Genomic DNA, 23,457 nt, shown 5'->3' with positions numbered 1-23,457 from the left:
GTTCCCTCTCTCGCTGGCTGTCTCTATCTCTGTCAAATAAATAAATAAAATTTTTAAAAAAAAAAAAAAAGAAAAATCCTGGAAAGAAAGGGGGTGGAGGGATGGCTCCATCTGGAGGGTGATGTGGGATCAAGACAGGGTTTTTGTTTTTAAGATGGTGGGAAACTGCTGTGCAAACATGAGTCTGTAGGGTGCAGTGAGGTGGGTTTCACGAGGGTGAGAGCTGTCACAGGAGTACACGATGGAGTGAGAGACCCAAGTCCCATGAGCTCGAGTGATGATGATGATGAGGGGTGCAATCTGAGCTAAACAAAGAGGGAATGAGGGATGGAGGGATAGAGAAAAGGTGGTAGGATGAAGAGCCTGGGGGTGTGTCAAAGGGCTGCTGGAATTAAAGAAGCTTAGGGTGGGCGAGAGAAGCTGCAAGTTCAGCAGACGGTGGCTGGGGCGGAGAAGGGGTCGTTGTGGATGACAATGACAAGGCCAGGATATATCACGGAAGCGGACAGCTGAGGCCAAGCGGATAAGACCGCGGGAGGACTGCGAGGCTGGGTGGGTGGGATATACGCAGCTGCTCTACCAAGGCGGGGTGTGTTCTGGCTATCAGTGTCTTGGTCCTATCAGCTGTTGCATATTGTGAAGGTTATTCCTAAGCCCAAGCAATTTAAAGTCTCACCCTTGTGGACATTGATGTCCCCAAGAATTGTAATAGGAGCCTTGGGGAGTGTGACAAACAGGCTAAGAACCTTCAGGGAGTGAGGGTCTGTAATGACTGCACGTCAAAACATTAGGTAGGAGGACGAGGATAACCCTCCCGGCTGTCCCTAGCCCTGAGCCGCTGGGATGTTCCTGAAGGGTGAGCACAGGACTACAGGGTGAGGGAAACCCAAGAAGGGTTTCCAAAGGAGAAAAAAGACCCCCAAATGGAGTAAAATCAGAAACAAATTTCACCTGCTTCACAATTTAGTCTTGGATTAGCCCAAGCAATTGTACTGGTCTGTAAACGAAGCTACATCTTGTGGCCATAAGAATACTTAATTCATACGTGTGTATAATTCATTCCAGAATTCTGTGCGCCTGTGAGTCAGAGATCATAAGCCAAACTACTGAGCCCAGCAAAAAGGATCTGTTTTCTTCTGCTTTTGTTATCATCTTGATTTATTCCTTCCTCCCTTTCTCCTCCTGTCTCCCTTATCAGTCAGAGCCAGGAGAAGCAATGTCTAAAAGGGTTCAAGGTCTTCTGATTCTGCTTTCCTTTATGATAACAATTGGGGCCTGGAACCACTTTCAGGCAAGCACATTTCTGCTGGTAGAAAACCCAGAGCTCTGGGAAAGAGGCAAGTCTCCCAAATGAAAGAGCTAATCAAAGACCAAGCCTGCCCACCACCCATCCACCTTGACGTGTCTTCCTGTGGCCTGCAGTGCCCCACCCATCCTAAGGCAGCCTTACCCAGGACTGTGGCTTTCACCACATGCTGACTCAGCTCTCTGGGGGTTGGTGACAGGACTTTTTGGGACCATCACCCATAAAGACACCAAATAACTCATGCTGAGGAAGCTAGTCGTTTTTTTCACCAAGGCTGTCACGCCGATAATCGCGGCCACCGCCCCAAAGCCTTCAATACCCCAACATCTATCCTACATTGTTCTTTCGTCTTCTGTAGCTTTATGCTTCCTTAGTCTGCTCCTCCCACTCTCGACCCCTTTCTCCAAACTTTTTACCCCTCCCACTATGCCCTCTGTAGCCACCGTTCCACAGGAAATGCTTCCCCATTTTTTCTTTACAATAGTATTCCACCACCATAAACTGAGGCCTACCTGCTCCCAAGGGTGCACGGTCTCTGCTTCCATCTCCAGTGGAGACAGCTGTTTTCCTGCATGTCTGGAGGCAGGGATTGGAGTCGGGATTCACCCCACTCCCTGGTGCTGCCTCTCCACCATTTGTAAACTCTGCCAAAGTTTATGCCCCTTGATGTTACCATTTTATCTCCCGTAAACACTGAAAATCTAGACAGGTGGCCTGTATTGTATGTGTTCTCACCATGCCCAAATCTGCCATAATTCTGGGATATTTAAACATATACATGGCTGATTATCCAATACGCTAGCCTCAAAGCTGAGCTAGTTACAGCATGGAAATGTGTGACAGGAAAGGATACCAGTCCTTCTAGCTCTCTCACTACATCCGCTCTTCGAGGGATTACCAGGACCAACATTCCTTTTCCCCCTAATTCAGCGGTTGTCAAACTTTAACAAAACGAGAATCACCTGGAGGACTTGTTAAGACATTGCTGAAAGCCAACCCCAGAATTCCTGACTCAGTAGGTCTGAGCTGGGGATCAAGAATTTGCATTCTAACAGGTTTCCAGGTGATGCTGATGAGCTTTGAGAACACTGCTAATGTATGCGCCCAGTGGTTCACAAATTGCCTTCATAACGGAATTCCCTGGGGAGCTTCAAGACCTGCGGACGTTTGTGTCTGCATCCCATGTCTTGAGATTGATTCACTTCACCTGGAATATAGCTTGGGCTCTGAAGTTTTTAAGAGATCCTAAGGTGATGCTGTGTACAGGTAAGTTTAGAAACAGCTGGTATCAAGACCGTCTATCTTCCCCCCCTCTTACCCATTCTCGTCTATATGGTTAATCTTCCGAACTATACATCCCCCCTGGATAGTCCCCTGAATCCTTGTGTGGACCTCTCCCCTCAGAAACCTGTGTCAATCCATTTGCTCATTGTTCCTAAATGCAAGCCATCAAGTGTGGCTGGAGAAAACCACATAGCTTTCTCATTCTATGGCTCACCCTAGTTGTGCTCGCGCATTGGCTTTTAATTTCTCCTCAGCTCTCTCTAGTCTCCAACTCCCTTACAGTAATAATCATTATTAATAATTAACAATAATAATTTCAGAACTTCACCATTCTAATATCCCTATGTGAACTCTTCAGATGACCTTTTGCTTCATCAAGTAAAATTGATTCCACCAGGAATGATCTCTTTCAATTTTATACTCTATTCAAATAACAAATCTATTTGTAGCCACACCCTTTCTTTCTTTTATCCCTTCAACTCAGAGGATGCACCCCTACATCATTTCAAGGTCAACGCTTCCATCTTGCCACACAAATCACCTCGCTTCCCCAGCACTTAGCACGATGAACTACATGCTCTTTCCACATAGCTTCTCCTTCTCCTCTCTGCTGGCTCTCGACCCTCGGCTCCAGCTCCTAATCTTTCTAGACTCTGCCTCTGCCTCCTTTCCTTATTGCTCTCTCAGACACATCCCAGCTACATTTCTCAGCCTTGCTGCTCACTGATGGCTGACTCAAAAGTAGGAGTACATCCTTCCAGATGCTTTCTTTAGAGGCTTTTGAATTTGGTATTCAGAATTCTTGGTCTTCATTTTTTTCTTCTTTTTTCCTCCTGCCTTGCCACGTGACAAGGGACTCTGCTTACACTGTCAACACCACACTTCTCTTTATTTCTAAAACATAACTTCTTTGTTCAGTATGCGAGGCACTAATGCCTCAGAAACATAAAGCATTATATTAATGATACTTTGGCTTCCAACACATACTTACTGTTCAACAAAAGTCAGGCACATAGCTCCTGTCAGCACAATGAAGAAACAACAAATCCAGCAACCCTTTGGGAATCCTGTTGTCTGGGGATTTGAGGGTCTGCTATTCACATGGTGACAACTCCAGCAGAGGCAGGGGGAACAAAAAAAGAAGGAAAATGACAAAACAACACACACAGGAAGCACAGTCTAGGAAGGAAATCAACAAGGCAGACAAAAGAGTGTCTGTGTAGTTTTGTTTGCTCAACTAATACAATTAAATAAACCTTGGTTTAGGAAGTGTGCCTGTATTGGTACTGTGGCCCAGGTGTCAGACTGGGTCTTCAGGGATAGGTGATATATAGCGGATTTCTTTCATCATGGCTCTGAAAAACCTTACTGCTAATTTATAGCAGAGGACTACTGTTGCTTCTATTCAAAATACAGAGTAATTTAGGAGGGATAGCAGAGAAAGCTCTGGTGCTAATTTTCCCCAGAATATATACTTAATATAATATCAAACAGTACATTCATATAAAATTACATATTATGCATATGATGTTAAATGTTTTATTTATATGAATTTCTTATTTCGACACAATATAAAACTAGTTGACACCAAAAGCATGATATTTAAAAGAAAAAACTGCTAAATTGGACCTTACCAAATTAAAAATGTGTTTCAAAAGACACCATTTAGAAAGTTGAAATATAAGCCACAGGCTGGAAGAAAATATTTACAATTCATGTACCTGTAAAGGGCTTGTATCAAGAATATAGAGAGAATTTTTACAATTCAGTAATAAGAAGACAATCAAAAGATGTGAATAGACATTTCATCAAAGAATATATACACATGGAAAGAACATGAAAAGATGCTCACCAGCCTCGGTCATTAGGGTAATACAATTTAAAACCACGATGAGATACCATTACACACCCACTAGAACGGCTACAATAATAATAAAAAAAAGATAATAACACATGTTGGTGAGGATGTAGAGAAATTGGAACTTTTATGCATTGCTGGCAGGAATATAAAATGATACAGCCCCTTTGGAAAACAGCTTGGCAGTTTCTTAAAAAGTCAAACATAAACTTACCAGATGATCCAGCAATTCCACTCCTAGGAATCTTTACAAGAGAAATGAAAATGTATGTCCACATAAAGACATAGATGTAAATGTTTATAGGAGCATTATTCATAGTAGCCCCAAATGGAGACTTTTTAAATATCCATCAACTGGTGAATAAACAAAATATGGTAAATCCATACAATGGAATAATATTCAACAATTAAAATAAAAGAACCACTGATTTATGCCACAGTAAGGATGAACCTTGAAAACATTATCGTAAGTGATGAAGGCCAGAGGCAGAAGACTGTATGTCGTATGTCTGATTCCATTTATATGCAGTGTTTAGAAAAGGCAAATTTCTAGAAACAAAAGCAGATCAGTGGTTGCCTAGCATTGGAGGACGAGAGCTGTGATTAACTGTAAATGGGCATGAGGAAAGCTTTTGAGGTAATGGAAATGCTCTAAAATGACATTATTTTACCTTGACAAAGCTGTATTTTAAAGAAGTGACCAACTCTTATTTCTTTAAATTACCACTGTACCGAATTTCCATTTTTAATTTCTAGAAATAAAACATGAGTAAACACTTTCAAATATGATGTAAAGAACAACTACCTGTCCCCCCAACTCCTGGCTCAGTCATTTGGTACACACAGAGGAGAGGCTTCTGGAAGCTTCTGATGGTTCATGAAGATGTTCAACCCTGCATCTGATCAGACCGATAAGAGGAGTTAGCCATTAATGCCCAGACGGAAAAGTCTGCATTTCTCTGGAGAGGAAAGCCAGGGGTCTGGATAATCCACAAATTAGATCATGATTCCTTTTTTTTTTTTTTCCTTTTTTAAGACTTTATTTATTTGACAGAGAGAGAGACAGCCAGTGAGAGAGGGAGCACAAGCAGGGGGAGTGGGAGAGGAAGAGGCAGGCTCCTAGAGGAGGAGGGAGCCCAATGCGGGGCTCGATCCCAGGACCCTGGGATCATGACCTGAGCTGAAGGCAGACGCTTAACGACTGAGCCACCCAGGTGCCCCTAGATCATGATTCTTAAATGATAGGGTAGTCAAATCATTTTTTCCCCCAAATACCAGTTATTTTTGTCATCATCAAATATTAACTATGGTTAAAGCTTGTCTTGTTCATCCTTTCGGGCTGTTCAACAGCATGCAATAAATGCACTTGTAGTTATTTTCTGGGCTGCGACTGTGCTGAAAGGTACGGGTGAAGCACCAGGACCATCGCCAACACCTACTGAGCATCTTTCACTCATTAGGTGCTCAGTCTGGAGAGCCGCACGACAAAGATGATGCAGCCTCTGCACTCAAGGAACCTGTAACCTGGCTTGGAGAGAAAGCTAAGAAATGATTATTAGCAGACCATTAGTAAATAATAAAAAGCACTGTAAAATCAAGGTAAAAATCTCAAAATGTAAGACAAGGGAGCTGCACTACAATATGGTTTGAATTCTGTACTGCTTGAACATTCTATCATGTTTTTAGAGAAGAATCTGGATAGCCTGTATATAGGCTGTGGCTGGGTAACAAGGATTTGTTATGTTTCTGTGACAACTACTTATTTAGTGATGTGTTCTGGTCTGTTTTTTAAATTCTATGAATTACAAAATTGTTTCATTTCCAAGTCAAGATCTCATCAGTAAGGCTGAGCCAAACACATATGTCTGCGTTCTCGTCTGTGCAGCTGCAAATTCTCTCTCTCTCTCTCTTTTTTTTTTTTTTTTTGCTGATGCACTCAGTTCTGCAAAAATGACAATGCTGATATTATAAGAAGTAAAGTCTTTCTGTTATGATTACTAAAAAGGGCACAGGGCAAATCTCCCAGTACTGTGGATGGGCATGTTAGTTTACTTGGCCTACCAAACCACACAGAGGTCTTTGGCAAGCGATGCTAAGTGTTATACATGAGTTTCCTAGCAAAACCCAGGTCTGTTAAGTGGAGGCAGACCACCATCATTTGTACTGACACTCTTGATCCTCGTCTGTGCTGAAGGGAATGGCCTCATTAGTGATTCCTTTCCTATTGGAAAGTCACCCCAATTTGTGAATATACATGTGAATTGCACATATTAATGATAACAGCTCAGATTTTTGCAGACAAATATGCATTGAGTTTGTACAGCATTCCTATAGTCTTTAATACATTTAGCCAGTTGTAGAGATAAGAGTCATTGTTTAACATAAGGTCAGGGTTGAGGTTGGGGTATGAAGTAATGCAAATTAAAATAATATCTTTCCCATCTGCTTTTAGTCCCATCTCATTGTATTTATAGACCTCCACAGGAATGGAAGTGGCAACATACCCAGGCATTGCTCAAGTAATCCTTTCATGTGTGAATGCTCCTGGGGTTGAGAGGCTCTATAAAGTACATTCCTGCTTTTTCTATTTGTACCTGTACCAGCCTGAGGATAGTTCCAGAAATGAGATTCTTCCTGCTTCCAAGGCCTGTCTCATACTTGGCCTCAACCTGCCCCCACCTCCTAGAATGCCATACCCTTCACTCATGTTCCAAATTACATTATAAGGTTTTATTTCATCAGAAATATTATCCTGACTTCCTTTTAACAATCTTGTCTTGAAATGCAATACAATGCAGAATATTATATTATTGAAAATGATGCTTACCCAACTGCTTAACTCTTGGAGAAAAAAATCAAGTTAGACCTTTATTTCACATGACATGCCAAAATAAATTCAAGTGGATAAAAGCATTAAATATGAGTTCATAAAAACATAAAAATACTAGAAGGAAAGATAGCTAAAGATTTATCTGATTTATGGCTAGGAAAGCCCTTGCTAGAAAAGGTAAAATCAACTGAAAAAATCCGTAAAGGAAAATACCGAATTGACTACATAAACAGCAAAATCTATATGTATGTAAAATTATTAATAAAATTAATGAGTAAACAATAAGAACAAAATAGAGAAAAATGCAATAAAAACTAATATTTTTATATGGAAAACTTTTTAAAATCAATAGGAAAATTGTGATATTTCTACAAAAACCTTAATATCTCCAAAATATGAATAAGCAATTTATAAAAGAAGCCAATTTAGAAATGGCCATTTTATTTTATTATTGTCTTTTTTCTTATTTAAAGATTTATTTTTTAGAGTACTTTTAGGTTCACAACAAAATTAAGAAGAAGGTACAGAGAGTTCCCATATTTGCGCTGCCCCCAACATGCATAGCCTCCCCCTATAAATGACTATTTAAAAATGTTGAAGTTTCATCCCTCATCTGCAATGGAATTAATAAGAATTAAGGCAACAGTAAAATCTGATTTTTTTTAAGATTTATCAATATGATGGAGAATAGCTGCCTAGTGTTGGAGGAAAGGCAGCAAGAAATGCCTTCTCTTATACGTAGGAGAATGAGCTGGTCAACACCTTCCGGAAGGCATTGTGACAAGATGTGTCAAATGCCTTTAAAATATTCATATGTTTTGACACATTAATTCATCTTCTAGGAATTTACATTATGAACCACACACAAGTGTATGTATAAGAATGATATGTTATTTACAATAATTTTTAACAAATCACAAGTAGCCTTTAGGTCCAACATTAGTGAAGTAGTTAAGGAAATTAGGGAACAACCATATAACAGACTATTATGCAGTCATTAAAAAATATTTGGGAAATATTTCAAATGACACAGGAAAATGTTTCTGATTTCATCATAGCTAAAGGAAACTGCAGCAGAATAAAATGTAGTTCAGTCATGGAAAATTCATTTTTAGTGAGTATAATAAAACATATAAAATAGTAACTGTACCTTTGAGTAGTGGGATTTTGGTTGATTGTTATTTATTCTTTATACTTTCTGAACTTACAAAATTATCATCAGTAGCCATCTACTTTTAATAAGAAACAAAAATGTTTTTTCATGATACCATGAATAATGATATAAAAATTATGATATTCAACATCCTGTGGTATGACTACTTCAAACTAAAAAAGGTTCGACACAGAGAAAGTATCAACAAAATGAAAACGCAACGTATGGAACAAGAGAAAATATTTGCAAACCATATGTGGTAAGGGGTTAATATCTAAAATATATAAGGAATTCATATAATTTAATAAAAACAAATAATCTGATTTTAAAGTGGGCAGAGGATCTGAATAGGCATTTTTCCAAAGAAGATATACAAATGGCCAACAGGCACATGAAAAGATGCTCAACATCACTCATCATCAGGGAAATGCAAGTCAGAACCACAATGAGATCCCACCTCACACCTGTCAGAATGACTGTTACCAAAAGATAAGAGATAACGAGTATTGGTAAGAATGTGGAGGAAAGGGAACCTTTGTGCACTGTTGGTGGGAATGTAAATCAGTACAGCCACTATGGAAAACAGTATGGAGGTTCCCCAAAACACACACACACACGCATGCACACATGCACACAAACACAATGGAATATTGTTCAGCCACAAAAAAGAAGGAAATACTACCACTTAAAACAACAGGGATGGACTTGGAGGGCATTATGGCCAAGTTAAATAAGTCACAGAAAAAGACAAATTCTATCTGATGTCATTTATATAGAGAATCTAAAAAAGTCAAGCTCATAGAAACAGAGAGTCGAACAGTGATTGCCAGGGGCTGGGAGGTGGGGGAAATGGGAAAAATGTTGGTCAGAGGATACAAACTTCCAGTTAGAAGATGAATAAGTTCTAGGAACCTAATATACAACATGGTGACTGTAGTTAACAAAACTGTATCGTGTACTTGGAAGTTGCTAAGAAACTGCATCTTAAATGTTCTCACCACATTCACACAATATAGTTGAGTGAGGTGATGGTGGTATTAACCTTATTGTGGTAACCATTTTTGCAATATATATGTATACCCAACCATCACATTGCACATCCTAAACTTATGCAATGTATCAGTTACATCTCAATAAGGCTGGGAAAATAGTTAACAATATGAAAAAGTTATGGTATTCTTAGTGGAAAAGCAGAATTCAAAATTTTAAGTACAGTATGTTTATGCTTAGGTAGAAATAAATCTTATCTGTATAAGTAAAGATAAAAATTACCTAAATGAGGGGTACCTGGGTGGCTCAGTTGGTTAAGCATCAAGCTCTTGGTTTTAGCTCAGGTCGTGATCTCAGGGTCCTGCAATTGAGCCCCACATTGGGTTCCACACTGGGCATAGAGCCTGCTTGAGAGTCTCTCTCTCGCTCTCTACCTCTGCTCCTCCCTCGCTCTCTCTTTCTCTCTCTCTCAAAAAACAAACAAACAACCCTAAATGTGACTGTAGTTCAGTTTGGGTGGTAAGATCACAGGTAGCTTTTTTCTGTTTTCCATTTGGATCAAAACGTTTTGATGAATTTTTATAGTTTAACAATGTTGTCAGCCATTTGTCAAATAATTCTTGCAACAAACACTGATTTCATAACTACTGTGTGCCAGGCCCTATGTATGCCAGTTGCTGGAGATTCCAAAATTGTTATGACAGAGTTTTTGCCCTGAAGTAAACCAAAGCCTAGTATAGAAACAAGAATAAGATGAAGAAGAAAACACACGATTGAAGTATCTAATCATGGGGAGCCTGGGTGGCTCAGTCGGTGAAGCACCTGCCTTTGGCTCAGGTCATGATCCCGGGGTCCTGGGATCGAGCCCTCCGTCAGGATCCCTGCTCAGTGGGGAGTCTGCTTCTCCCTTTCCCTCTGCTCTGCCCCATTCATACTCTCTCTTTCTCTTTCTCAAATAAATAAATAAAATCTTTAAAAAATATATCTAATCATAGGTTCTATAATAGAAGAAGGGACAGGCTACTATTGGTGCTTTTGGATCCTAGAAATAGAGCAACTAATTCAGACTGGCTTGGAGAAGCAGCAGCAGCAGGAGAAAATTTCACATGAGGGTCACCAAATAATGACAGGGCATGATGGACGGACTGAAGAGGGGGTTAAGTTTGTCACGTATTCAGATGACAATATCTTAATCAGGGTGACTGTCACATGAAATGCTCTCAAAAGAAGAGTCTAGGATGACCTGCAGGTTTCTGGCTTAAAGGTGCTGATATCCTTTAATCAGACAGGAATACTTTTGGGGGCAAGATGCTGTCCCCAGTCTTGGCCACATTGGGTTCAGTGTACCTGTGGGCTATACTAATGGAAATGTCTTGTAATAGATAAGATTTTGGGAGACAGAAGCAAAGATCTTAGTGGTGTGAATTTGGGTGAAGAACCCAGGGAGGATGTAGAGAGTGAGAAATGGATCCAAGAATCTCGGACAGGGCTCAGAGGAAAACACATATTTAAGGAGGCACCTGAGAAGAGTCCCTCAAGAAACAAATACCATAAGAGAGTGAGGTCTAGAAGCCAAGTGGGAGAGAGCTGTGGTTAAAGGTGCTGAGTGCTTCAGAGAGCGCCAATGAATGAGAGCTGAAGTGCCACAGCATGAGCCAGACCTTCCGTCCAATCTGCGTACAAAGGGGGAGCAAGGTAGGAAGAGAAGCTGGAAAGATGGGCGAGAAGGTGGGAGTTGGGGAGTAATAGTGCTGTTACGGCATTATTAAGGTCCAGGAGTATGTTACTAACATCCAGAGGAAACCGACATGTGCCAGATGTTAGGGTCTTGGTATAAAGGCAAGGAAGACCTATATCCCTGCCCTTACAGAATTTAAGGTGTTATGGGAGACAGGCAACACCCAAAAGACTAGCTAAAGAATAACTACTTTCCTTAAACTTCTTCCAAACCTGACTCATGGTCACAGAATCTAGTATGTCAGTTAGATGGCTCTTAGCAATACATGCTGTCCGTCTGAAACCTGAGCTGAGAGCCCAACCAAGCTCAGACAATGTCATCGCCAAAGAGGTTCTTGTCCTGTTACATTCAGTTGCACTTCAACGGTTCTGCTGCTAGACTCATTCAATGCTATTTCCAGCCACCCTGGACCCCTGCCAGGGCAATACTGCCATCCAAGAGCCTCTGATGCATTTACCTGTCCCCAGAGAAAAGCAGTGTCTATTCAGAGGACACATAGATACAGACCTGCTCCCTTCAGGGGTGCAAGCCTCCTAGTTGCTGGCATGCTCCTCTTGGTCCTGACATTGTTTTGTGGTTTCTAGAGTATGTTTTGGCTCCCCACGTGAACTGTAGACCCTTGTAAAATTGGGAGATGAAGTCTAGTTTGTCATATGCCCCACAGATTCCAGTGCTCGGTACTTTATACAGCCTGTGCCCCTTCCCCCTTTCTTTCTGCTTTGAACCTGGACATGATATATGGAACTGGAAGGGTGATCTTGGGACCAAGAGGTGACCAAACACAAGGGAAAGGTCAAGAGCATCACCGAGTTTCTAACCATGACATCATCAAGGTTCTAAATCAATGCCAGCAGCCAGCTAATACAATAATTTATGTTAGGAGAGAAAAATGCTTTTTGGCCTAAGCCACTTGTAAATTGAGTTTTCTGGTTCCTGCAACTATATGTCATCTACCCAGCATCCATTTCCCACTTCCTCACAAGCAGAATCCTGACTCCGCTCAGATATCCTTCCCTCCTCCACTCAGCTAGGTGCTCAGGTGATACTGGTTCCAGCTCAGGTTCCGGGGGTGGCACTGACTGGCCAAGTGTAATCCCGTTACCCTTGCCCGTGTTAAGGAATCAGTGAGGCATGGGGTGGGGGGCAAGGGCTGAAATCTGTTTGGGGCTTCAGACGAAAGGCTCCTATGACAGATCAGTAAGAAGAGTCTGTCTCTCTCCTTCCAGAGACTATTGCTGTGTCCAGGTTTGATACCTTGAACTACTGCAGGCACCTTGCCGCTCCCCTGAGGACGATGCCAACACAAAAGATTGTGGGGTGAAGAGACAAAGATAACCTGGGTCTTTGTGGACTTTGTTGCCCCCCCCTGAACAAACCGGCTGGAAGGCTGCTTAACCCTTGAGCTTCTGTGCTGCCACGATGTAAATTCTTTATTCCTTCAAGTGGTTTGAGTCGGGGGTTTTGTTACTTCCCCTGAAAACATCTTTGCAGATAATAAGGGTATTTTTAAAGTTTTGTTTATGACGATCTAACCCCAGGTTTTTCTAAGAAAATGTACATCAAGCATCAACTTGTGTATTTAGCATTTTCCAGTGCTGAATAGGATTGATTTCTTCCCTCCTGAAGGTAAAAACTTCAGATACAGACAAGGGTCTAGATCAACATGTGTCCTGGAGCGAATGTTCGCTTTATCCTGGTCAACCTGACCCAGCCGGAAGAGGGCTCCGATTTATTAAATTTACGTCTCTAAGGAAGAGAGAGAAATCGAGCCAATAATAGACTATCTTCACTGATGGGGCTTTAGGGGGAAATGAGCCAATGAGAAATAACACTCGCACTTCTGATAAGACTTGAGAAGAGAGACTGGTGATTCTCTCATCATAGGAGCTGGGGCTACAGCAGATGGCGTTTCCCTGGTCGTTAACATCCCTTCTGGGATTATGAAGATGGGGACCCCAGTGAATGATCTGTGGTTGGTGCAGTTAGTACTAATTAATGAATATGAATAATTAAAACTATATCTCGGAGTCATTTCCGCCCAAGGAGAGGAATGCCTTGAAACCTGCAAGGTTCATACAGCTGACAGAGTGCTTGACACATAAAAGGCACTTGAGACGATGTGTAAATGGATGAATGAGGGAAGCTAAGGCGGGGGGACCATTTCTATAGTTTCTTCATCCCCTACCACATTAGTCCAATAAATTGTCTCCTTTTTCTTGTTTAGATGTTCATTGCTGAATATAGCTGAACTATGCAGGTAGTTTAGGGAGACCTGGAGTAGCCTGTCTGAGGTCCCTGAGCTATTCCAGAAGCATCCTACAGCACACTGCTTCAACCCTTGGGCCAAAACTTTAAGCCCAGAACATTTTTAGAAGCTGTGGGCTGGAGGAGGGCCCTTCTGCAAATACTGCTCAGGCACCCAGGATTTAAACACACATTGAGGGCTCCAGTCCGCAAGCCTGTCCTGCTTTTCTGAGAGGATGGCTGTATGAGTCTGTCACCATTGCCATGACAAAGCCTTCAGAAATGAACTTGGAACATTCCAGGGATATAGCCATGTCCTTCATCCACTCACAGTGAGATAATCCGGAGGTCATGTTCCCAGACAAAGTATCAAATATCCACCTTGCTTTTGAGGCTCTTTGGAAGATGTGTCCTCTTAAAAGGCTTAGATCTTACATTTATTTGAATGCAGGTTTCTCCCGCTCTCTGAAAGTACAGCATTCCTATGAAGGCTTTCGTAAGCAGAGATAGAGTAAAGCGAAGAACCAGTTTCCACTAATTTACATGAAAATTTTTTTTGAGCATTCCCAGACCCCAAAAAGAACTTTTCTTAGACTTTTCTGATACCTTAGGACACATCTTGCTAACTGGTTCACAAAACAAATTGAGATAAAGCCCAGATGCTCAGAGACGCAGCTCAAAGCTCTAGCAGCCTGATGCTGAGATGCTGAGTGTCGTTCTCGGGAGAGGAGCTGGTCGGGGCCCCTCTCCCTGCTCCCAGCACAGCAGCCTCTGTAACGGGGGCTGGAAAGCAATCACTGAACATGCTGTTTTCTTCACCCCCTCCCCTTTTTTTTCCCTGTAAAAATGAAAATCCTCTTTGGATTTCTTTCACTTAGTGAAAACAGGTACTAATGTAGGTCTTTAGGAAGAGCAACGTGGGGTAAGGTGACCTTTCAAAGAGCGGAGATACCTGTATTACGCTTGCTTACTAAGCAGCATTATCACCAGACATGTATTCCCAGTTTCAACCCTGAACAAGCTCACAGGGGACTGAACAGTTTCACCTGTTCTAATATATATGTATCTTCTGTGAATGCCCATGATCCGGCACAGTGAAACCTAGCATAGTGCCCAGTACAATTTGAGGAATTAATGAATAAATGTCAAGGATAACTAGACTGGAAATAGATATAGGAGATTCTTTCCTAATATCTAAGTACCTCACTTCTATTTTTTAAAATGTTTTGAAGATTTTATTTATTAATTAGAGAGAGAGAACAGGAACAGGGGCAGAGGGAGAGGGAGAAGCAGACTCCTCGCTGAGCAAAGAGCCCAATTCAGGGCTTAATCCCAGAACCCTGGGATCATGACCTGAGCCGAAGGCAGACACTTAACCAACTGAGCCACTCAGGCTCCCCAGTATCCCCCATTTAAAGCAATGTATCTGGCAGACAGTCTAGCTGACATATTGGATAAGAGACAACGTCATGGGAGGGAGGATCCGAATGCTGAAACTGGAGGGTTTTCCACCTTATATCATCATAAATAAATACTACATTTGTTGTTTATCCTACATATATGAGTTATTGGCATCATATCAGATGCCACATACATGACATTGCATTTTATTCTTACAATGACCTTGTATAGTAGATACTATGGTTGTATTCTTGTTCTGTAGATGAGGAAAGTCAGGACCAGGAGATTAAGCAACTTTCCTGTAGTCACATGGGTAGAAGTGGTCTATGCCTGTGCTTGGCCACTTCATAATCCCACTGGGGGGCCAGGGTACCTCTAAGAAACTGATTGGTTCTGAAAGAGGCTACAAGACTAGAGAGAATTTTGAATCAGGTGGACACCGAAAATATTTCAAAGCTGTGAAGAACTCCTTGGGCACTACTAAAGCCCAGCTCGGCGAGGGTTTGGCTGATATTTTGTCCACTTCCAACAAGAAATTTTCAACTCTTTTCCTATAAAAAAATAACTCTAATGCTTTAATCCTAGTCATTGGTAACACTAGACTTGTGTATGAAGAAAAATGCCAAGGAAGAAGGATGGAAGGTACATGTTTACTCTGAACTACGGTGCTATCATGAGGGCAATCTTGTCTAATCTCCACAACAAAGATACCCCCCTGCTCCACAGGTTCACTCCAGAGCTTGTGTGTCTTGAGCTCTGTGCTGGAGCTTCCTCTTACCCCAGAAGGCCCCTCAGTGCCACCACCATCAGCTTAAATCCTGTTCTTCCATTGATGTTAGCTTAAACTTACCATTCCAGCCTGCAATGACAGCTGCAGCTGGTAGCACTTACTGAGCCCTTACTGTATGCCAGCCCCCATGATAAACACTTTGTTACTCAACTGCCACAATAATGTGCTGTAGAAGGAACTACTGCTAGTCTACTGATGAGAAAACCAAGTCACAGAGCAGTTAAATAACATCCAATGGTCACATAGCAAGGAAGTAGGAGAAGAGTAATCTCTTCTTACTTGTTGGTCAACCATCCTTTTTAAAAACCAATTTGACTTTGGGGCACTTAAAATAGTCCCCGGTGTTTTATTTCTCAGGTGGTTGTCTTCAAGACACTAGAGCACCCAGATTCAAGAAAATGCACCCACTCACACTAACTAGCTGAGTAAATCTCACATGAACGAACCACCTTTTGGAAATTTCTGTTTTCAAAGCATGTGTTCATTCTATGCTGTCCTTATTCTTTTTGGTACTTGACTACTACCCTAATTTCTCAACAGAGCTTTATGATGCTGCTTAATGGCTGTGGAATAGTTTTCGCTTTATCAGAATAGGTATTGTGGTGCTCTAGAAAAGATTAAAACACTCAAGACACAGTTTCTATAAAAATATTAAAACCATGATTTTAAAGAATATCTAATGACATGGAAATAAGCTCATGATATAGTTAATGAAAGCATGATACAATACCAAATATATAATATCCACCCACAATTTAAATTTAAAATATTCACCTATAGATACATATTTTTAAAACCTGGAAATAAGTACAATAAATGTTAAGAGTGGTTAGCTCTAGATGATAGAGTAATAGTGTTTTTCATTTTCTTCTTTATATTTTATTTTCCAGATTTTCTACAATGACATGCATTACTTCCCAAATCAGAAAACAACACAAAAGCATTCTTTAGTAAGAGGAACTAATGCACTTTGAGGGAAATGTCTGAGTCCATGTCTAAGGCAGGAAAAGTACAAGGTGAGTCTTGACATATTGTTTCAGAAAGAAAGAAAATGCTCAAAGGCTAATGGGATTGTGTCAAAAGGTTTCAAGAACCAGATCAAAGGGCTCCCACTAGTCAAAGTCAGAACAATTAGAGCATCACCAGAAATAATAATGAGTATCACTAATGGCACCATACTGAATAATAGTGATAGAAAAAAAAGAGAAAGGGAAAAGACAGAAGAGACTCGCAAGATAAGAAATGCTATCATAATGATAGTTACTAACATAACCATTTTGCAACCTCCAAAGTAATCATTAGTTAAGGCAAGAATGATCAACAGATGCTAAAACTATTGGTGAAAGGTTGCTGGGGGACTAGACAATGTCACTGTACAGACTATTTACTGCAAAGAGAAAGATGTTCCTTTAGCAAGGAAGAGATTAGGCAGGTCTTACCTTAGCCAAAAGACCAAACTTCACATCACTGAAAGTGGAGCAGTCTGACAGCATGTGCTTTCTGTTATGATACAACATGAAGTTCACAACATCTCTGATGTGTTCTTGGCAAAAATATTTAACCGGAATCCAATCAAGCCTCTAGACTTGAATTGAGGAGAAAGAGGAAACAAGTCAATAATACCACAAGCAAACAATAAGACAAATTCAGAATGTGATACACCTTGTAAGACAATTGTCTTAGGTTCTTCAAAACAACTGGTGATAAAAAGAGTAGGACTGCGCTTTTTTCATATTTAATATACCTTGTTTTTTTAGAGCAGTTTTAGGTTTACAGAAAAATTGAACACAAAGCATAGAATTCTCATATACCCTCTCCCAACACCTACAATTTCTTCTATTATTAACATCTTGCATTAATTTCTTTTATTTGTTGCAATTGATTAACCAGTATTAATATATTCTTATTAGCTAATAATAGTCCACAGTTTACATTAGGGTTCACTACTTGCATTGTACAGTCTATGGGTTTTCACGAGTGTATAATGTCATGCGTCTGCCATTATAGTATCATACGAAGTAAGCTTCATGGCCCCAAAATATCCTCTGTGCTCCACCTATTCATCCCTCTCCCAACCCCTTTACTCCTTGGCAACCACTGATCTTTCTACTGTCTCCATAGTTTTGTCTTCTCCAGAATGTCACAGAGTTGGAATCATACAATATGTAGCCTTTTTGGACTGGCTTCTTTCACTTAGCTATATGCATTTAAGCTGGGATTACTCTGAAAAGTGATCAAATATAGTAACACATGAACTTACATTAGATCCCAATTTTGTTTTTAAAAAAAGGGGATATAAAAGACATTCTTGGGGAAATTTTAATATGGACACAGGATAATGGATGATATGGGGAAATTAATCATTCCTCAGGCATGATCATGGCATTTTGGTTAAATCTAAAAACTGTCCTTATTCTTAAGAGATGCAGCTGAAATATTTAGACATTAAGTTTTATGATGTCTGTATTTATTTTCAAGTGCTACAACACATATGTGTGTGTTTGTATGTATGAAGTTGAAGGGTAGTTGAGAGAGAAAGAGAGAGAGAATATGGTAATAGTACTATTCCTGAAACCTGAAAAATATACAGGTATTACTATCACTTACACTTTTGTATATGTTTGACAATTACCCCTTAAATAGTAAAGAATTTGCCTGCCTTTGCTACAAAATCTCTTTTGGGTTAGTTCTACCAGAATCATTAGCTGTGTTCCTCACTGCGATTCTAAGTCAATAGGACTCCTCACTTAGCATGGCCCAGTAGGTATATTAGTGGGTAGTCAGTTGTTTCCAATTATTCACTATTACAAAACAATGCAGCAATGAAAGTTCTTGTACATATATTCATAGGCATTTGTGCAAGAGTTTCTCTAATGTATTATTCCTAAGAGTTGCATTGCTGGATGAAAGGTATGTACATCTTCAAACTTACTGGATGTTACCAAAGGAGTCTCCAGAGGGAGCTAATTTTATCTTCATGAGATGAAACAAATGAGAGCTCCTATTTCTTTTCCATCATTCATTCATTCATTTATTAAGTCAGCAAGTCTTTATTGAGCAACTACCTTATACTAGGTACTATCCTCGGTACTGAAAATACAGTGACAAACAAAACACAGTCCTTGCCTTCAGTGAACTTATGTTTTAAGAGTAATGGTTGGGGGAAGAGGAAGACAATCAATAAACAAATATATGTGTTAGGTGGTTGTAAGTGTTATGAAAAAAAAGCAAGCAGGGTAAGACAGAAAGCAAATGGGACTGCTATTTTAGTCAGGGTGGTGTGGTAACCTTGGGGGGGGGCGGTTTGCAGAGAGCCCCAGGGGATTTTTCCCAGACCTTGAAACCTTACTGGATTTTAATATTGCTTAGGACCTGTGGCTTCCTTCTACCTTCCATTTTCTCTCTTTTGTAACAGTAATGTCTATAACTGTCCCATCATTGTATTCTGGAAGCAGACCCAGTTTCATGGGTCACATGCAGAGGAATTTTGTACCAGGATGGATCATACCCAGAGTATCCCCCATTCCTTGCTTAGATAATTTAGATAATGTGATATGGGACTTGGGAGCTGATAAAATTTAGATGAGATTTTGGTCTTGAATTGATGCTTTAATGGGTTGAGATTTGTAGATATAGGAATTGGGTGAATGTATTTTGCATGTGGGAGACACATGAATCTTTGGGGGCCAGAGGGCAAAGTGTTGTAGACTAAACAATGCTTCCCCCACCCCAAAGATTCACATCCTCATTCCTGGAACTGGTTAATTTTACCTTCTTTGAAAAAAAGTATTTGTAGATGTGATTAAGAACCTTAACATAGGGAGAACATCTTGGGTTATCCAGTGGGCCCTATATCCAATTGTAAGTGTCTATATGAAAGAGAGGGAAAGATGGTTACATAGAGAAGAGGAAGAGGCAGTGTAAGCACAGAAGCAGCGATTGCCGTGATGTGTCTCCAAGTCAAGGAATGCTGGTAGTACCAGAAGCTGTCAAGGGCAAGGAACCAAATCTCCCCAAAAGCCCCTAGATGAGGCACAGAACTGCTGACATCTTGATTTTGGCCTAGTGATACTGATTTCAGATTTATGGTCTCCAGATTTATGACTATAAAGTTCTGTTGATTTAAGCCATCCAATTGTGGTAATTTGTTACAGGAGTCACAGGAAACCAATCCAGGCAGTCAGGGAGGTCACATTTCATACACTGGTACTTGAGAAAAGAACAAGAGAGCAAGGGAGTGAGACACAGGGCTGTCTGGGAAGAATGCATTCTGGAAGGAGAGAACAGAAAGTGTCCAGGAAGGCCCATGCTTGGGGTATTAAAGGAATAGTAAAGAGGGCAGTGTGAATGACTGCAGTAAGAAAAGAGAAATAGGAGATGAAATCAGAGTGGAGGATAAAGGGCAGAAGATGTTGCCAGACCTTGCAGACTGGAAGACACTGGAGCAGTTTCAGCAGGGAATGACATGATCTGACTTATGTTAGACTCTTTTTCTGGGTGCTGTGTCCAGAAGAGACCACGGGGGACCAGGGTGGAAACAGAGAGACTAGTTAGGAGGCTCTTGCTAATGTCCAAGAATGAGATGATGGTGGCTTGAACACGGACGGGAATCAGCAGAAATAGCAACAAGTGACTAGCATTAGGAAACATTTCAAAAAAAAAAAAAAAAACCCAGGATTTGCAGACAGATTGTATGTGGAAGGTGAGAGAAAAAGAGGGGTCAGGAATGACTTGACCTGGTTTTTGGCCTGGGGAACTAAAAGGACAGGATTTACCATTTCTTGAAATGAAAAGACTGTGAGACAAGCACATTTGGTTGGGGGAGGGGGTGTGTGAAGAATCAAGACATTAGTTCTGGATATGTAGTCTGACACGGCTATTAGACATTCAGGTGTTAATAGGTAGTTGCTTATCTGAGCATAGCATCAGGGTAGACCTCCAGGCTGGAGATAGAAATCTCCAAGTCATCAACAAAGAGACGGTATCAAACACGTTGGAACTGATTGAGATCAGTTAAATAGTGAGTGCAGATAAAGGTAAAAAGATGTTTGGAGAACTTAACCATGAGGCACGTCAACATGTAGACATCATCAGGAAGAAGAGGAACTGTCAAAGAACAACAAAACAGAATAATACAAAACAAAACAGAATAATACAAAACAAAACAAAAAACAAACAAAACCTACCAACCAAACAAAAACCAGCTAAGTAGGAAGGGCTGGTGAAGTAGGAAAAGAACTAAGCAGTGTTCTATACTACAAGGAAATGGAGCAGTACCTGAAAATGTCCCAGGGAAATCATTCTCAAACTGGAATTCTCCATCTAGACATCAGTGTGAGGAGGAGCTGCAAGGGAATTGATCACTGATGAGGATAACATGAATCCTAGGAAACAGGAGCGCCATCATGGAAGAGAGGCAGAGGGAATTCCTAGGACGATGGTGAAGGGAGAGGACAGAAATCTCGGGGAGAAGGATGATTTCTCTGAGGGAAAATGGAATCAAGATTTATCTGATATACTTGAAAATAGATGTGTGCATACATGAGTGTGTGAGTGTGTCTGTGTGTGTGTGTGTGTGTGTGTGTGTTTGGAGGGGAGGTGGGGAGCAGGAAGGAGAAGACTAGCCAGTTTTAATCTACTATATAATGGTGGGAAGTCAATAGGTAAGAGTTAAAGTTGATAAATCAAAATAGCAATTTAAGAATATTATTCACCTAAATATTGAAAGAAAGAGCTAAAGAGTTGAAAGTGATTGCCATTGGGGACCAGGAATCAAGAGAGGCAAGGAGTGGAATGATGGGCTTTGGTTTTTTACTTATAAACCTTTAAGTACAAAATAACTGTTTAGTATGTACACATAATATTTATTTTAAAACATTAATTTTAAAAAAGAGCAAAATATAGGTATTCTGTAATCAAGTGAACACAATTTCTGGGGAATAAAGTCGAGTTAGCTGAGGTGTGTGCATTGAACATTGAGTTTCTCCAAGGACAGGAATCAGAGGTTGGTGAGTGTAGACTGGGGAATGGTAGTCATGGGGGAGCCTGAATGCATGAAGTTCAAGAAAGAATGGGGGGAGGAGACGGAGATGGCTTGTGTTTTCACTGTTTCAGTGGGCTTTGATGTATGAAAGTTTTAATTCCAGGGCAAACTTACCCATTTCCTTTGTGGTCTGTATTTATTTTGTGTCCTCTTTAAGAAAGCATTCCTACATGTTCCTCTAAAATTATTGTCCAAGCTTTCTTATTACTTTAAGTTTGTTAAAATGAAAATTCTATTTTAAAATAAAAGATGATGACACTCAAAGTTTCTCTTCCCACAGTTTTCTAACTTCCTTGGACAAAAGGTCAAATCATTTTTTCTCAAAGAGAGGATATCTATCAGATATTCCCTTTTTGAAATGTCTCATGGGATAATTTGAAACATCCCTCTAGCAGCTTTGAAATATGAAAGTATTCATTGTATTTTTATGGGATGATAGTTCCCTTGAAGGAAAGAATAATAAACTATATACTGGTCTTCACTAATTATCAAAAATCTTTACTCCTAGAACTAACTGCTAAATTGTAACATAGAGTTCCAGAACTCGATATGGTTTCTTAACCCTTTGCTGCTTGAAGTGTGGTGCCTCACCTGGGAACCTGTTAGAAATACAGACTCTCAGGCCCTACCCCAGACCCACTGAATCAGAGTCTGCCTTTTAACAAGGACCCCAGGTAATTTCTATGCTCATAAAAGTTTGGGAAGTGGGGTGTTAACCCATGAGACAGAGAAGAGCACAAGAGACAAAATCTGTAATAATTTTCCTCTTCTGAGTGTGGTTCTCTAACTTGCCTGCACATTGGAATCACCTGGAGAGCTTTCAACACTACGGATGGCTGAGGTCCACTCCCAGAAAATCAGATATGATTAGTCTGGAATGCACCCTGGGCCCTGAAAAATTTTAAAGCTCCCCCCAACCCCCAGTAATTCTAATGTTCACAAAAGTTTGCCCAGAAAACCTATGAGTTAGACATGCTTCCAGCTGAAACGAAGAGCAAACCCCAGTAGCAGTGGCTTAAGCCAGTGGTTCTCAAACTTTGCTCTACAGCAGAGTCGCTTGAGGAGATTTTTAAAATCCTGACGCTCAGTCTGCAACCCAAGAGATGGGTGCAGTTCCATCATGTTACCTAACAGCCAGGTCTTCTCTCCCCTTCTGTCTTCCACCGAACGGAAACATAGCTGGGATTTTTCCAGGCCTCTTTGCAGCGTTTGCGGTCATACACCTAAGTCCTTGCCAATGGACAAGGAATGGAAGTGTGTGCCACTAGTGGGTCAGTCCCGTAAATCTTCTTAGGGGGGCTCCTCCATACTCTTTCTCCTCCCTCCTGCTTGGAATGGTCACGACCAGAACAACCTTCACTCTAGAGAACAACAGATGGGCACCAGAGGGGAGTTGGTGGGGGGATGGGTGAAATAGGTGAAAGGGAAAAACAAAACAAAACGAAAAAGAAGAGCCACCACCAATCTGAAACGTCCGTTGTGGGCTGTTCTGTGGAAGAGAGACTAGTCAGCAGAATGTGTGAGGCATTTTCATTATGTCTACTTTACAGACGAGGAAGGTAAGACAGAGCAAGGTTCAGTAACTTGCTCAGAGTCACACAGCTAGGAGGTGGCAGAGAACAGACTTACAACCACAGTTTTCTTATTTCAAAACCCAAGCTGTTCATCACACACCATGTACCTTTCCATGGAGTTTTGCAAAAGAGCACGCATAGTTGGAAAGCATGAAGAGTTAATAGAGGCTGCAGTTAAGGCAGAAAACATCTGTGCTTTAAAGACAGAATGTTTGATTCTGCATTTTGTGGCTTCTTGCTCAGTGT

The 23,457-nt window shown here is 40.7% G+C and overlaps 1 long non-coding RNA gene across 1 annotated transcript in view; it reads right to left on the bottom strand.

Annotated features, from left to right (window-relative positions):
* Positions 1-5,558: 5,558 nt before the first annotated feature.
* LOC117797240 overlaps positions 5,559-23,457 on the bottom strand; it is a 49,535-nt gene continuing 31,636 nt past the window's right edge. The window contains exons 4-5 of the long non-coding RNA XR_004622176.1: positions 17,034-17,179; positions 5,559-5,989 (exon numbers count right to left, since the gene is read on the bottom strand). This is a non-coding gene — a long non-coding RNA (uncharacterized LOC117797240). The remainder of the gene's footprint in view (positions 5,990-17,033; positions 17,180-23,457) is intronic.

This window comes from Ailuropoda melanoleuca, chromosome 20 (assembly GCF_002007445.2).
Source record: "Ailuropoda melanoleuca isolate Jingjing chromosome 20, ASM200744v2, whole genome shotgun sequence".
Taxonomy (NCBI): domain Eukaryota; kingdom Metazoa; phylum Chordata; class Mammalia; order Carnivora; family Ursidae; genus Ailuropoda; species Ailuropoda melanoleuca.
This window is presented reverse-complemented; position numbering and strand designations above follow the sequence as displayed.